Source organism: Delphinapterus leucas, chromosome 3 (assembly GCF_059928025.1).
Source record: "Delphinapterus leucas isolate spDelLeu-1000000601 "Yukka" chromosome 3, BTC_Dleu_Yukka2, whole genome shotgun sequence".
Lineage (NCBI taxonomy): Eukaryota > Metazoa > Chordata > Mammalia > Artiodactyla > Monodontidae > Delphinapterus > Delphinapterus leucas.
Genome location: NC_143131.1, coordinates 84,719,592 through 84,734,152, shown reverse-complemented (window position 1 = coordinate 84,734,152; position 14,561 = coordinate 84,719,592). Strand labels below are relative to the sequence as shown.

At 35.4% G+C, this 14,561-nt stretch overlaps 1 protein-coding gene across 15 annotated transcripts in view; it reads right to left on the bottom strand.

Annotated features, from left to right (window-relative positions):
• Positions 1–14,561, bottom strand: part of PAM (peptidylglycine alpha-amidating monooxygenase) — a 280,621-nt gene that overhangs the window by 183,151 nt on the left and 82,909 nt on the right. For 2 of the 15 annotated variants that reach the window (XM_089908397.1, XM_089908399.1), the window contains exon 3: positions 8,159–8,280. The exons of the other annotated variants lie outside the window; for them this stretch is intronic. The gene's annotated coding sequence lies outside the window, so the exon portion shown is untranslated. The remainder of the gene's footprint in view (positions 1–8,158; positions 8,281–14,561) is intronic. 15 annotated transcript variants of the gene reach the window in all.

Genomic DNA, 14,561 nt, shown 5'->3' with positions numbered 1-14,561 from the left:
TCAGGGTGGGTGAGATAACAAGTGGTTGAAACCTGGATATATTTTGAAGGTAGAGACAGGATATCCTAATGGATTGTGTGTGAGATGTGAGAGAATTTAACTACAGAAGACCTCACCCAGGAAAAGTAAAGGAGAAACAAAAAACAAACAGATGGGGTTGTAAGACATCCAGGGAGAGAACTAGGAAAGTATATTGATTAGTTTTTGTTCTTCGCCCCAGGCAGTGATGACAAAACCCATGACCCTTTAACATGTTAAAGAATATACCCTAACAAGAAAACGGAGTACTCCACTCAGAGATGCCTCTGAAGCCAGACAAGTTGTTTCAAATTGATATATAGTAGAGTGAATCCACTTGGTTTTCTTTTCAAAATGTAAAGAGGAGTAGGCAAAAAAAAATACAGTAATAAAATACAGTGCAAACCTTGAAGACGGATATCATCCAGAGTTACTGGCTGAAGATATTTTTGTGAAGCGATATTTTTCACAATAGCATCTATGTTTTATAGGTCAAAATAAAGAACACATGTTTTGTCTTACACCATATTTAATGTCCTCTGTGTCTTGGAATGCCAAAACATCTCTCTTTGTGAATTGTCACCTCTGGCTGATGACAGCTTTATCCTGGTAGCAATGATTATTAAACAGATCTGCAACAGAGCCACAGAAGAGAACAAGGAGGTCAAGGGGAATGAAAACAAAGAATGAAGTAGAAGAGGTATAATATTAAATCTTACAGGAGAAGTACTTATTACCCTATAATTTTAATAAACATATATTTAAAGGCAATGTTTTTTTTTCTCTTTTTAGAAAAATATATATAGACTTGCATGTGGCTAATTTACTTTTTTTCCTTACTTTTTTCTTTCTGTTCCCGTAATCTAATTACTGATTGTATACTTTGCCAACAGCTCTCCCAGGGGAATAATTTAAAAAAAAAAAACTGCAAAACCCAGCACCCATCTGCTCTTTCATCCCTAGCACCGTTTTGATGATGTTTATAATTCCTTTTACAGTAATAAAGTATCTGCTCAGTGATTAATAATTCAAAATATAGTAAAAGAAAACCAAACAAATGGCTCAATGTAAGAAAGCGGAATAAGAAATAAGTTTGAATACAATGTAGTATCTGTCAAAATGAAGAAAAGCAACATGTTTTATGGGCAGAGCAACTGAACTGTATATTTAAAAATCTAGTATCTAGTCAAGAATGGCAGTGGACATTTTTTCCTTCTGAAAAACCTGATTATATTACTGTTACATCATTTGTCTGATGTCTTATTAATTGAAAATTGCCTTCTAGTAGCTGTCTTCTACCCTGCTATTTCAACTACTGATTGTAGTTCTACTGGATTTGTGATATCATCATGAAAGATGGATATAACTGGTCTCAATCCAAGACTCTCTTCTCAACCCCACCCACTCAAACCTCTTTAACTTTTCATGTTAAGCCTCTGCATTTTAAAGATGGAAAGAAGGATGCTCTCTGCAGCTTATCCACCAAATGCATCAACTGACACAATTATCTAACTGATCCACTTTTACTTTCAGCTACTAAATGCATTTCAAAAGAACCAGGAATGGAAATACCTCTTGCCTCTTCAGGCTTTCTATGGAGTTTAACTCTTTCCAATAATAAATATCTGAAAGTGTGTGGGGGTGGAAACAATGATTCTACATGGAATCCTTGAGTATAAACTGAAAAACAACTGGAGCTAGTTTTGATAGAAAGTGAATGAAATTTCACATGGAGAGGACTTCGGGGATACTAGCAATGTTCTGTTTCTTGACCTGGGTGGTGGTTCCATAGGAGTTTGTAGCTATTCTTTAAACTGTCTATGCTCTATGCGTCTGTATGTATGATATATATCACAATAAAAAGTGATATTTCAAGGATTATTCCAGACCTCTGATTCTGTATTTATTACATGCTAGTCAATCCATCACTGTCAACTTTCCATATTAAAGAATATTTAAAGGTGAAAAACCAGAAACTCTTCCATCTTAATCAAGATTTTTAATCAAGAATTAAGGACATTCATGATATATGTGTTATCACTAATGGATTAGAATAGGAAGCAGAGGCTGCAATTCTGCCCTCTCCTCACTATTTTCTTCTTCTTATTTACTGATCATGGACAGAAACTCATTATGAAACAACCATTCCCTTTGAAGTCACAATAAAATAAAAGCAAAAGAAAACCAGACATTTACCTCGGGAGTACAATTACAATGATGCTATGTTTCTCTTTTAAATAATAAGAATTATTATTCAACCCAAATCTTAGGAATTTAAGTAAGCTTCTCTGCCACATATGAAGAAAACAGAAATTAGGAAATTATTAAATCATATTCATATATTTTTCTCTTTTCTCTATTACATTCAGCTGAATTTAACTTTTTTACTACCTAGTAATTGACATTTTAGAAAGAACAATATAAAAATGGTCTTTAAATGTAGCTATTTTCACAAAAAACAAACTTAAGCATTTGTGTTGTTTATTCTTCCCGCTTTGGGGGAGTAATTCATGTCCAAAGAACATAATGGCCAGCCTTTTAAGACTGGTATGACTAAAAACGGTGAAATCACATACAGACATAAAAAGACTTTACCAGAAGTAGTGGGAAAATGCCATGCTGTTTAAAGGCAATGACTGCTAATCTGTAAACTGATGATACTCCTGTACTTTTTTTTAACTAATGAAAAAAGACTGCAAACTGTTTTAAAACTGTAAGAATGAACTCACTGTGATTAATTTCTTTCCATCTTAGAAGTGGGCAAACAAGGCAACTAAATATTCAAAATGTAATTTTCTTTTTAAATGTTGCTTTAAAATGTTTTAAAATTTTTTCATGAAAAGTTATAAATATCTATACTGATTCCTGTAAATGCATGATGACATCATCCACATAAAATATTTCTTTAGGTCATGGCATTTTTCTCAGCGTTACATTTTAATTTAAGGTAAGCCACATAATTGATTGCATTATAATGAATCACGCAGACCTTCAAACGACTTGTCTAATTTCACTTTGCAGTCTAAAAGTGCATATATAATTATGCTGTTTTCTACGTGTCTCTAATGTTTCTTCTGATAAACTCTAAATGTGGTTCAGCGTCCTGCTCTCTTCGGTTGAGAAAAATATAAATAGCAAAAGAGAGTAAACTAGTTATTAAGGTACCGTTTACATTTTACTTAATTGACAAGAATACATTAAGTTACTTGAATTAACCCCTTACATTTTATGTTTTCATTTAATCACTTAGATATTAGAAAGAAGAGAAGTATATATGTGGGTTGAAGTTATCATAAGGGCAAGCAGTATAAGATTAAACAATTTATTAATTTGGTTTAAAAATACAATACTTTCTGAAAGTTACTTGTTTCAGACACTGTGTTAGCCTCTGGAAAAACAAAGATGAAGAGAAATGATGCTTACCTGGGGACTTCCCTGGTGACACATTGGTTAAGACCCCGTGCTCCCAATGCAGGGGGCCCGGGTTTAATCCCTGGTCAGGGAACTAGATCTCACATGCATGCTGCAACTAAGAGTTTGGCCACAACTAAGGAGCCCTCAAGCCGCAGCTAAGGAGCCCACTGCCACAACTAAGACCCAGCGCAACCAAATAAAGAAAGAAATGATTAAAAAAAAAAAAAAAAGAAAAGAAATGATGCTTACCTGGCTTTTAACGGGGCAAATGGGGATGGCATTTTGGAAAGGAATGGAAGACAAATTATTGCAAGGCAATGTGAGAAGGCCTATAATATTTATAGAAGCAAATTCAACATGTTGTGTGGTACTGGGGGATGAAGCAAGGGGCTGGTGGAAGAGGAGGAAAACCTTCTAAAATACATAATAATTAGTGAATTCTTATAGGGAGTAAGAAAGTGAAGGCCTATAAAGGAAGGACAGTCCATCTGTATCTCCTGGAGAGGGAGAAGAGGTATGGCGTGCCACTGGCTTCAACGCTAGGTACGTGGAAAGCTGTGAATGCAGCCAGGCTATTATGAGTCTGTGGGCTAGAGTGAAGGGCACAAGAAGGAAAAAACAGCTTGCTCTTTCTTATCATTCAGGATTCAGCTTCCCTGTGGGGTGAGTGGCCTTCCCTCCCCACCCAGTACAGTATCACACTGCTCTGTCACTACTCCCTGCCTTGGCCTATTCATAGTGAACATTATCCCTTGTTTAAGTTGTTCATTGTTCACCCTCCTCACAAGACCGGTAAGTTTCCAGAGAGCAGGGAGGTGTATTTCTAGCCCCTAGAATAATGCCTGGCATACAGTAGGCACTTGATAATAAACTGGAGGAATTAAATCAGCAAGAAAAGAGAAAGGAAAAGGATACAGGAGGACACAAAGAGTGGTCCACATAAAAAATGGACAGGAAAAGAGAATAATAACAATAAACCACTGTCTCAAATGTTCCCCATGTACCAATCCCCTCAGCTGCCCCAGAAAACATTCCCTACCAAAAACTTCAAAAAAAACACTTTGAAGCCACCTGGCCTGCCACATATTCTACATATTGCAAAAGCTTGTCAGATTGAAAGCCAGAACATCAATTGCATTTTACATATATTGCTATTTCAACTGAAAAGTGAAAAAAATACATCCTTAATGGGGAATATTATAATTGAGAGCTCATTCAAATAAGTAGGTTTTTCAACATAAACTATTAATCTGTTCAATAATCATATCTGTTAGAAAGTAATGGAATACTATTGTGTGAACCACGAGTTTAAATTCCTATCCCGAGCACTTAAATTTTTTTCACAAACATCACTATATTAATCTGCCTTTTTTGCGTTTACTGCTGTTATATTCAAAAATTCAATCTCTTAGACAAATGGAAATTCAAGAGCACAATTCAAGTGATATATATATATTATTCCTTTTGACTACAAACGTATATTTGCCCATTCAGTTTTTCTTTTTCATTCAAATTTTGCAACAGCTGTTACATGATATATTTCTGAATACAAAATACACACTCTGCTTTCTCAACTACTATAATATACAGGAATTTCTACAACCTCTCATCTTCTCTGAAACACTTAAAATATATTATAAATTTAAATTAAATCACACAGAAGTTAGTTATGCTACTTTCTTTGACTTAACTTGAATATGTTAATTGTATTCAATGTATCTTGCAGGTTAAAAGTAAAATGTCACGAGCCTCATTATTTAAATTCCATAAAAGAAAACCATCTTTGCTGAAATATTTTGACATATACAAGGAAACACTGTACCTAGTGTTACTGATCAGCAAAAATTAAATATCTTTTGGTATTATAATTCCCTCAACATTTGGGGGATTCTTCCAGTTTTGGTACACTTTTTTTTCTATTCCATCTTTAGATATGTGAATCCTATAAAGAGATAAGATGAAATTAAAAGGAAAAAATTAGGAATGCTCTTGTTTATAAAGAATCCCCTTTGAACAATTTACAGATTCAATTCCAATAACAATCAAGCTTTTTTAGCTTGACAACCCAGCGACCACCAAAGACAGAGACCACAACAATGCTCATTACTCTTTAGTGAATTGGCAGCTGAGTAAATTTCTTTAAGTGTACCCAAGTCCCATTCTCCGGGAAGAGATGATTAGTGGTCACTGCTTAGTTTGTATGTTTTTACTGAAGCCAATATGCACACCACCGAAGAGAAGGGGCCAGCTGTGTGACCCTGACATGTCTTATAAACCTGGAAACTGTCACCCACTAAACAGGCCATTGTGAGGGCTAGATGTGGCAATACATATAAGAATGGCTTGAAAACTGTAAAATGCCATATACATGCAAGATTCATATTACTACCAGTAATGGCTAAAAAAAAAAGTGAAGTCATTGATTTCTCTCTTTCCCTTCTATGGAAGATTTGAACCACAGGGGAAAAAAAACAGACTGAAAAATAAACCCAAATGGTCCCTTGCACCAGTGTCTGTATACAATACACACAGCAGTAAATGCACAGGAAGTAGATAGATACTATCTTCTCACGCCTGGGTTATTGTAATTGCCTCCTAACTCATCTCGCTGCTTCTGCCCTTGCCACCTTATAATCTGTTCTCAATACACAGCAATCATAGCAAGCCTTTGAAGCTAAAGTAGTCCATGTCACTCCCCTGCCTAACACCTCCTGCAGCTTCTCATTTGGGTCAGAGTAAAAAAAGCGAGAGTCCTTTCACTGGCATGCAAGGCCCTACAAAACCAGCCTCTTAGGCCCTTACCCCACACTGGCCCCTTGCTGTTCTTTACACAGCACGTTCCCACTTCAGGGTCTCCGTACTTGCTGTTTCCTCTGCCTAGAATATTCTCGCTCCTTGTTGCCAAGTGGTTTCCTCTCTTGATCACCTTCAGTCTCTGTTCAATTGTCACCTTCTCTGTGAGGTCTTCACTGACCTCCACATTTTAAATTGCAACCTCCCTGTGCTCCTAGCCTCCCCCACCTCCCTTTACTACTCCAAAATACTTAGCCTCATTACAGTATTTTAGTAACAGTGTTTAATCTCTGACTATAAGCTCTATGCGAGCAGGGATTTTTGTATATTTCGTTCACCATTATACCTCCAATAGATAGCTCAGGACATAGCAGGACATCAGTAAATATTTGTTAAATTAAGAGATACGCAACTTGCACATCATAAATATATGTGAGCCACCTGTAAACTACTACAATATTATAGCAAACTTTATTAAACTCAGGTTCAAGCCAAATGTTCCAAAAAGAAGGGGAAAAGATTATACAAATAATGCAGAAAGAAAATGAGATTTTTCTCTTTTTAAAAATCATCACAAAGGAAAAACACCAAATCATGCCTAGTGAATCAATAAACTGATTAAACTCAGAAGAGTTCCAACATATTCATAAAATCTTTCATTTAACCAAATACTCAATGTAAAATGAAAGAACATATTTCAAGTCCATCTTTGACTAAAATTTTCAAAAACGAAAATGGGAACCATTTAATGTCGAACACATTCAATAATTAAATTAATCATATATGCCTTTGATTCTCCTCTACATAGAATCAGAATTGTCACTAAAACAAGTAAGAGATACCAGTACCTCTGCGTTTTGGTCCCACAAACACATAAACACATAAAAATAAAGTTTGTATTTTGGCCATTCTATTATAACAGCTTATTGGACAATCACAAATAGCTCAATGTAGGATCTGTTGCCAGAAAACGTGGGTCTCTGGGGGACAGGAGTAGGATGCCACCTTGGTAGTTCTGAGCTCCACTCATCAGAATGTGAAGAAGCCAAGCCTCTAGCTGCCTTTCAAGTATTGATGGCAAATGAATCAAATACTTAAAACAAAAAACTAATTTCTTCTAGGAAATCAAAATCTTGCAAACAAGATCTGGCAAAATTATGATTTTTACAGTAGCTGTTTCAGGATTAAGCTTATTGAATCCTGGTGTCAAACATACTTTTATACCATTTTATTTCAATGGCCACATCAAAACAGAAAAGTAGAGCTGTCATTCATACGATGTTTGATCCCGACAATGCGTTCATTCCCTCTCCCAATATCCTGTAGATGATCTTTATAAAACAAGCTTTTGTACTTTATTTCTTGTATGTCCATATTATTTCTACACAAGAGCTCCTTGAGGGTAGAAATCCTCAATTAATAAATACTTAATTTGACAAGGATGAATCCCTGTTTATAATATCATCAAAGAAAAACAAGCTAAAATGTTTATAAATAATGGGAAGCAAAGCTGTAGGCACTGGCAGGATATAACGAGTGGGGCCTCTACATTCCCCCAATCAATAGCAGGTAAACAGGACTTCTGGAAAAGATATGATCCCTACAAAATTTGGCTTTAGAGTCCTCAGCTTCTCCTTTATTCACCGTCTCTCCTTCTTCTACAGTCCAATGCATTGATTGCTATTTTGTTGGCACACTAATTGACATTTTCAGGTATTGATTAAAAACGAAGCAAGTTGCTCAATTTTTTCATAGACTTTTCTTTTAATCTTTCTAATAATACAGTTGATGAGACAGTATTACTTTCATTTTACAGATGAGGAAACAGTGGTCTAAGTGAAGTTATGTAACTTTAACTTGTTCAGAGACATAATGTCTCAAAGAAAAGGCTTATCTCAGGATTGACTCAAAGCCTATGTTCCTAGTTCCTTACCTGTTCTGTCTCCTGTTTGTCTAGAGTTGGTTATGTGCCCAGCTGTGCAGTTTATACACTTTCATGTGAATGAGCTTCCCATGACTTATCGCTGCAACCAGTTCTTGCAAGGAAGCTGGTATCTAATTACAGAATAAAGGGCAGTATATAAGAATAAAAGAAAATGGGGATAATATTTGGAAAAAAGAGAACATGCAAGCCCCTGAAAATACACTGGACTAGCTTGGCCTTGTCCTAGGTGTGAGCATGGGTTAGTGTTGGGCCTGCATTGAGAGGATGCTAGCTCCAATAATATTTTAGTATTCTTGTTAGAAAGGAATTACTGTGTATCCCCCAAATAATTAACACAGCGATGGACACAAAGTAGAACTCAAATGCCAGGACGCAGAAAAGTTTGGAAAGTTGTGATCGTGGCTAAATTTGATCATTTTCCAATTTTTCAAGCTACAAAGAACCACAAAAGAAGTAGAGGGAACAGCCTGAGGCCATCTTTAAAGCCTGGGTTTCAATGGAATGTAGGACTCTGGTACCTCTAGTTACTAAGGTGATAAGATGAAAACATAGAGCATGTCACAGGAAAGGCAAATGGCTGGAGGAAGGTGAAGTGTGTATGACAGGGAGAGAGAGAGAGAGTTCTAATTAAAAAATGATAATACCATAACAGAATGCCAAGAAATTCATTTAGCATCTTAACAAACTTTAAAAATTGTACAACATGAGCACAGCAGTTTTTTCTAGTTAAAGTAAATACTGTATGGGAAAAGAGTTATTATTGTTAGATATTTACTGTGTGCCAACAATGTTATCCAGGGAAATAACACAAACTACATCCACAGGGCTTAAAAATGGTATGAAATACAGTTGAATTATTCATTACATCACAATACAAACAATTACTCTTAGCTGTTATTAAATATATTTCTACTCCACACACATATATGTGCATGTTTGGGCAATTATAGGCATACCTTGTTTTATTGTGATTAGCGAATAATTTTTTACAAATTGAAAGTCTGTGGCAACCCTGCATCCAGCAAGTCTATCAGCACCATTTTTCCAACAGCATTTGCTTACTTCATGTCTCTGTGTCACATTTCAATAATTCTTGCAATATCTCAAAGTTTTTCATTATTAATTATTATATTTGTTATGATGATCTATGATCAGTGATCTTTAACTTACTATTGCAAAAATATTACGACTCACTGACGAATCAGATGATGGTTAGCATATTTTAGCAATATAGTATTTTTAAATTATGTACATTTTTCAGACACATTGCTATTATACATTTAACAGACTGCAGTAAAGTATAAACATATCTTTTGTATGCACTAGGAAACAAAAAAATTCGTGTGACTCCATTGATTGCGATATTCACTTTACTGTGGTGGTCTGGAACTGAATCTGCAGTATCTTCGAGGTATGCCTGTACTTATAAATAATTCAAGCTAATTTCCCAAAGATTTAATCCATGTTGAAATGTGTCCTTTAAAAAGCTGATGGAACACTTTGTAAAAAAGAGCTTAGTAATGAAGAGTCATGCTTAAAAAGATGTGCATATGAAACTACATTTTTCTTTCTCACATTATTTCTGCATTTCCTTTTTTATTTTTTTTTGCGGTATGCAGGCCTCTCACTGTTGTGGCCTCTCCCGTTGCGGAGCACAGGCTCTGGACGCGCAGGCTCAGCGGCCATGGCTCACAGGCCCAGCCGCTCCGCGGCATGTGGGATCTTCCCAGACTGGGGCACGAACCCATGTCCCCTGCATCAGCAGTAAGACTCTCAACCACTGCGCCACCAGGTAAGTCCTATTTCTGCATTTTCAAAACTGAATAATAAGCATGATATTTTTAACAAGATAATTTTCACTTTCTTTGCATATAATAAAAATGTCAGAATCTTAACTTTTCATGCCTACATGATGGATTACAAGGTTATAAAAATGTATTCAAAATAAAGGTTTTCATGAGGTTTATAATAAAATGACTAGGAGAAATGAAAACAAGATTAGAAGCCAAAAGAACTGGGTTCTAGTCCAGACTCTACTTCAAACTAGTTATGTGACCTTGATCTAATTGAAGAATATCAAACCTATGTCTTCCAACAGCCCAAATCCCAGAGCTGACATGGAAGTTGAAACTTATCCATCCCTGGGCTAGTAAGTTAACTGCTGTGAACTGTGTATTCTGAACTATAAATCAAGAGAGTTGGCTTCTGAGTTACTGTGCAACCCTAAGACGCTCAGATACCCAAAAAGCCAGAGTCAGAGATCTAACATCTGTTAAAAGCACTGTTCCTACTAAATCTGTGAGACTCCTTTAACCACACACCCACATCTTTTTCAAAGCAAAAATGCTTAATTTGACATGTACTATAATATTCTTAATTAATAGAAGAAGAATACCATTCAGTAATACAGACAACATAACAGGGGAAATAGACACGGGCCACATTCTTGGCAACCTAGGTATTTGATGGTGTCAAATAACCAGTTAGAATGTTAACTAAGATGATTTAAATGTTCCTTATGATGTGAATCTGATTTCTAGTATTATCAAATCTCCTGTAAAGACCTCTACCACTCAAGCTTAATGATCAGGACTTTCTAGGGTATCTTCAATTCAGAGGAATTTCAGGTAATAGGAGAGTAACAGAGAAGAAGAGACAAGTAGTTATGAGTCTGTATCTAAAAATACCCGGAAAAGTCAATAAAGCATAATAACGGTGGCCCAAAAACACATTTCAGTGCTGATGCTGATGTACCACACCTTGTATAAAGTACTGAGGTTCAGTACAGTGACAAATTAAGCCACAAGCCAGCAGATACTGCAGTTCTTCAACAGAAAGGTCTAGCCAATTGCTAAAAACTATCTCACTCTAATGACTTCAACCTTCCTGTAGTAAAAGACAAAGAAAGAATATATAAGATTATATTACTCTGGGCTTCCCTGGTGGCGCAATGATTAAGAATCTGCCTGCCAATGCAGGGAACACGGGTTCGAGCCCTGGTCCAGGAAGATCCCACATGCCGCGGAGCAACTAAGCCTGCGTGCCACAACTACTGAGCCTGTGCTCTAGAGTCCGTGAGCCACAACTACTGAGCCCACTAGCCACAACTACTGAAGCTTGGGCGCCTAGAGCCCGTGCTCCACAACAAGACAAGCCACTGCAATGAGAAGCCCACACACCGCAACGAAGAGTAGCCTCCGCTCGCCGCAACTAGAGAAAGCCTACACGCAGCAACAAAGACCCAGTGCAGCCAAAAATAAATTAATTAATTAATTAAAAATTTTTTTAAAAGAAGAATGAATGCCAGCCACACAACTATGACAGTCACACCAGTGCATGCCAGCTAGACCTAGCCCCTGGTTACAGATAGAAATATTTACCTAATAGATTGAAAAAAATTTATGTATATTGTTAGATTAGTTTAATATTGACCTAGTATAATTCCAGAGCCCAGAAAGAGGGACTAATCAATCCTTTCCAGGTTCTGAGATTTCTAAAGGTAATACGCACATGAACAGTCTGTATACATTTGAATAAAAGATAAGGTCTATTCAGAATTATTTCTCACAAGTACAATTTTCTAAAAACAAAAAACTCCTATCTGCTAATTTTGGGCTCTTTAATTTAAAGACTACATATTAAAGATCCAAAAGGGGGCAGCTGTTTATATGAATATATTCTGAAATATATGTCCAAAATTTAGCTACTTTACATATTAAGTATAACCATTTAAAGATTAGTTTTTTGGTTTTTTTTTCATGAAATACAGAAACATCAGCCTAAACTGGAGTACCTGGAAAATGTTTTGTACATATGCCTCTTAGCTAAATTTGGAGTACCCAAGCTCTATCACAAGGATCTCATCTTCACATTACTAATAACTTACCATTACTGAGTGCTTAGCATGTGCTAAGGTCTTTGAATTGTTATATATCATTGAGTCTTTAAAATAACTCTGTGAGGTATGGACTCCTCATTTGTAAGTGCAGTTGATTTAGTCATATATTTATATTTTAAGCCTAGGTTGAGGGCCGTATCTACATTGGAGATTACATAGCTTCATTCACTTTTTTTTTCTTTTAAATAAAAAGCAAACAAAGAAATGACCAACAATCAAGGCCACAGCTGAAGTCAGCATGTATTCAGCTCCAAACCCAACCATTTGCATTTCCGTTTCCATTTACCACGAACTAGGGAACAAAATTTACTGAGCACTTTCCATATGCCAGACATTGTTAGACATGATTCAATCTCATGTAACCCTCACCACCACGCTAAGACAGGTATCTCTAGCCCCATTTAACGATGAGAAAACCGAAGCTCAGAGAGGCTAAGTAATTTACACTAGGTAGTCAGAGAGCAGGTAGTAAATCACAGCTCTGATACTGAAGTCAGTGTTCCCCAGGTTGTACTCCGTGGTTTCTACAGCACAGACATAACCGATATTCAAAGTCATGACCAGATGCCATCAAGACAAGGTAAATGTAGAGTCAATAAAATACATCCAAGAGGTAAGGGAAATAAATAGAACATTTTAGAAAAAAATTGAGAACAGTTTCAAAAGAAAAAATTAAAATTAGTATGACGTAAAGTTTTACTATACAATAAACTTTGTTTTTCAAATCTAAATTATTCAGTGTAGTCTGAGTGGTTTTTACATTAAATTCATAGTGACCTTCAAAAGATGCTGTAATTTATATTTTATATTCCATTGGAATCTTAGCTATAGAAAAGTATGCTTCATGAAAACAAACTTGGGATATTTCAAATTTATAGACATTTTCTAAAAGTAATAATATTTATTTAAAATGTTCATTATTCATATTAAGATATAATTTAAAATAAAAGGGAAAAAGAATTATAGAATATGATCAGGAATGTGTCATAAAACAAGTTTACTAATATTTTAACTTCTTTTATTTTCCAAGGATCATAATGTCTCAACATACTTATATTATCATCCCAGGTATTAACAGCTGGCTTGTTGAAAGAGGATAGAAAAGAGAAGAATAGAATGGTTCTTAACTTTTATTCCTTTTCTAATGAATTCCAACCAAACAAACTGCCTCAGAACATTTTAAATTATCAAGTGATATACTTAAACTGAAAATATTTCTTAGCATACTTTTCTTTTAAAAGTAGTAAAAATTAGGGACATTAAAAGGAAAATTTTTCATGACTGGCTTAGAAAAGCATCTATATGTCACTGTCTTCTTAAATTCAGGTTACTCATCACATTCCTTCAATACCAACATCAAAGAAAAAAGATGAGGAGAAACTAATTTTAAGTATGTCAAGACAGAATACTTTCTGTTAAAGTCCTTGAATTTCCTAATCCAGCAGAGGGAAAGAGGTCTGAGGTCTGTGTTTTCCATTCCAAGAGTGTCAGTTACAGTGTAAAACCTGTCAAGGAGCATAGGATTACTAGCTAGAACATTTAGAAACAAATTTGTATCCTTAAAGATTGCAGTCCCAACAGAATGCTAATCCCATTACCTCAGGGAAAAGGCTTGAGGTTGACTCTTTAAATGGATTGTAAGTGGTAGGCAATCGCTGGTGCATCTCAAATATGTTCTCTAGAGAGGGCACATAGCATAGAGGGCATAGTGCCCTCAAAGGTTTTTTTTCCTCTCAAAATTAAAAAAAAATAATAAAAACTTACACTTATAGAATCATATAAGCTCCTCTTGTTTTATACCAAATCCACCAATAAAACAATTTAATTATTAATTATGGTAAACTATAAACAATGAGAGGATCCTGGACATCCATTCCTTCTTAGTCTCTTATATCAGAAAGCTAAAACAATACCTATAGAGGGACATTATTTGTTTAGGAAGAAAATTTCTCATTCTACATACAAACTTAGCTTAAAAGTTATTCTAATTTACAGGAAAGTGTGCAGTACCAAGTTTTCAAGTAAAAATACATACCTATTGGGATAGACTTTAAATAACTTTAAACAAAATTTTATGTCATTATATAAATTATAATAAATACATTCACAGAGATTTAGTAAAAATAATAGTGATAACAGCAACTAACATTTTTTGAGCTCCTACTCTGTAACAATCAATTTGCAAACATTGTATACTTATCCTCATTTTAAGTTGTGGAAAATAAGGCTTTATTGGATTAGGTAATTTATCCAAAACTTCAATGCCAGGAAGTGGTAGAGTCAGAATTCAAACCCAGGTTTTACAATGCACAAATAACTTGCATAAACAATCTCATATATGTCTCATAATACTGTAATGCTAGAAAGTAGTATTATTCTCATATGTACTCATTACCTGTGGTGAAATTGAGAATCAAAGAGGTTCCATGACTTGGCCAAGTTCACACAGCCTGTTCTCCTGGAGCTTGAACTCCAGGCCAGTGCCTCATAAAT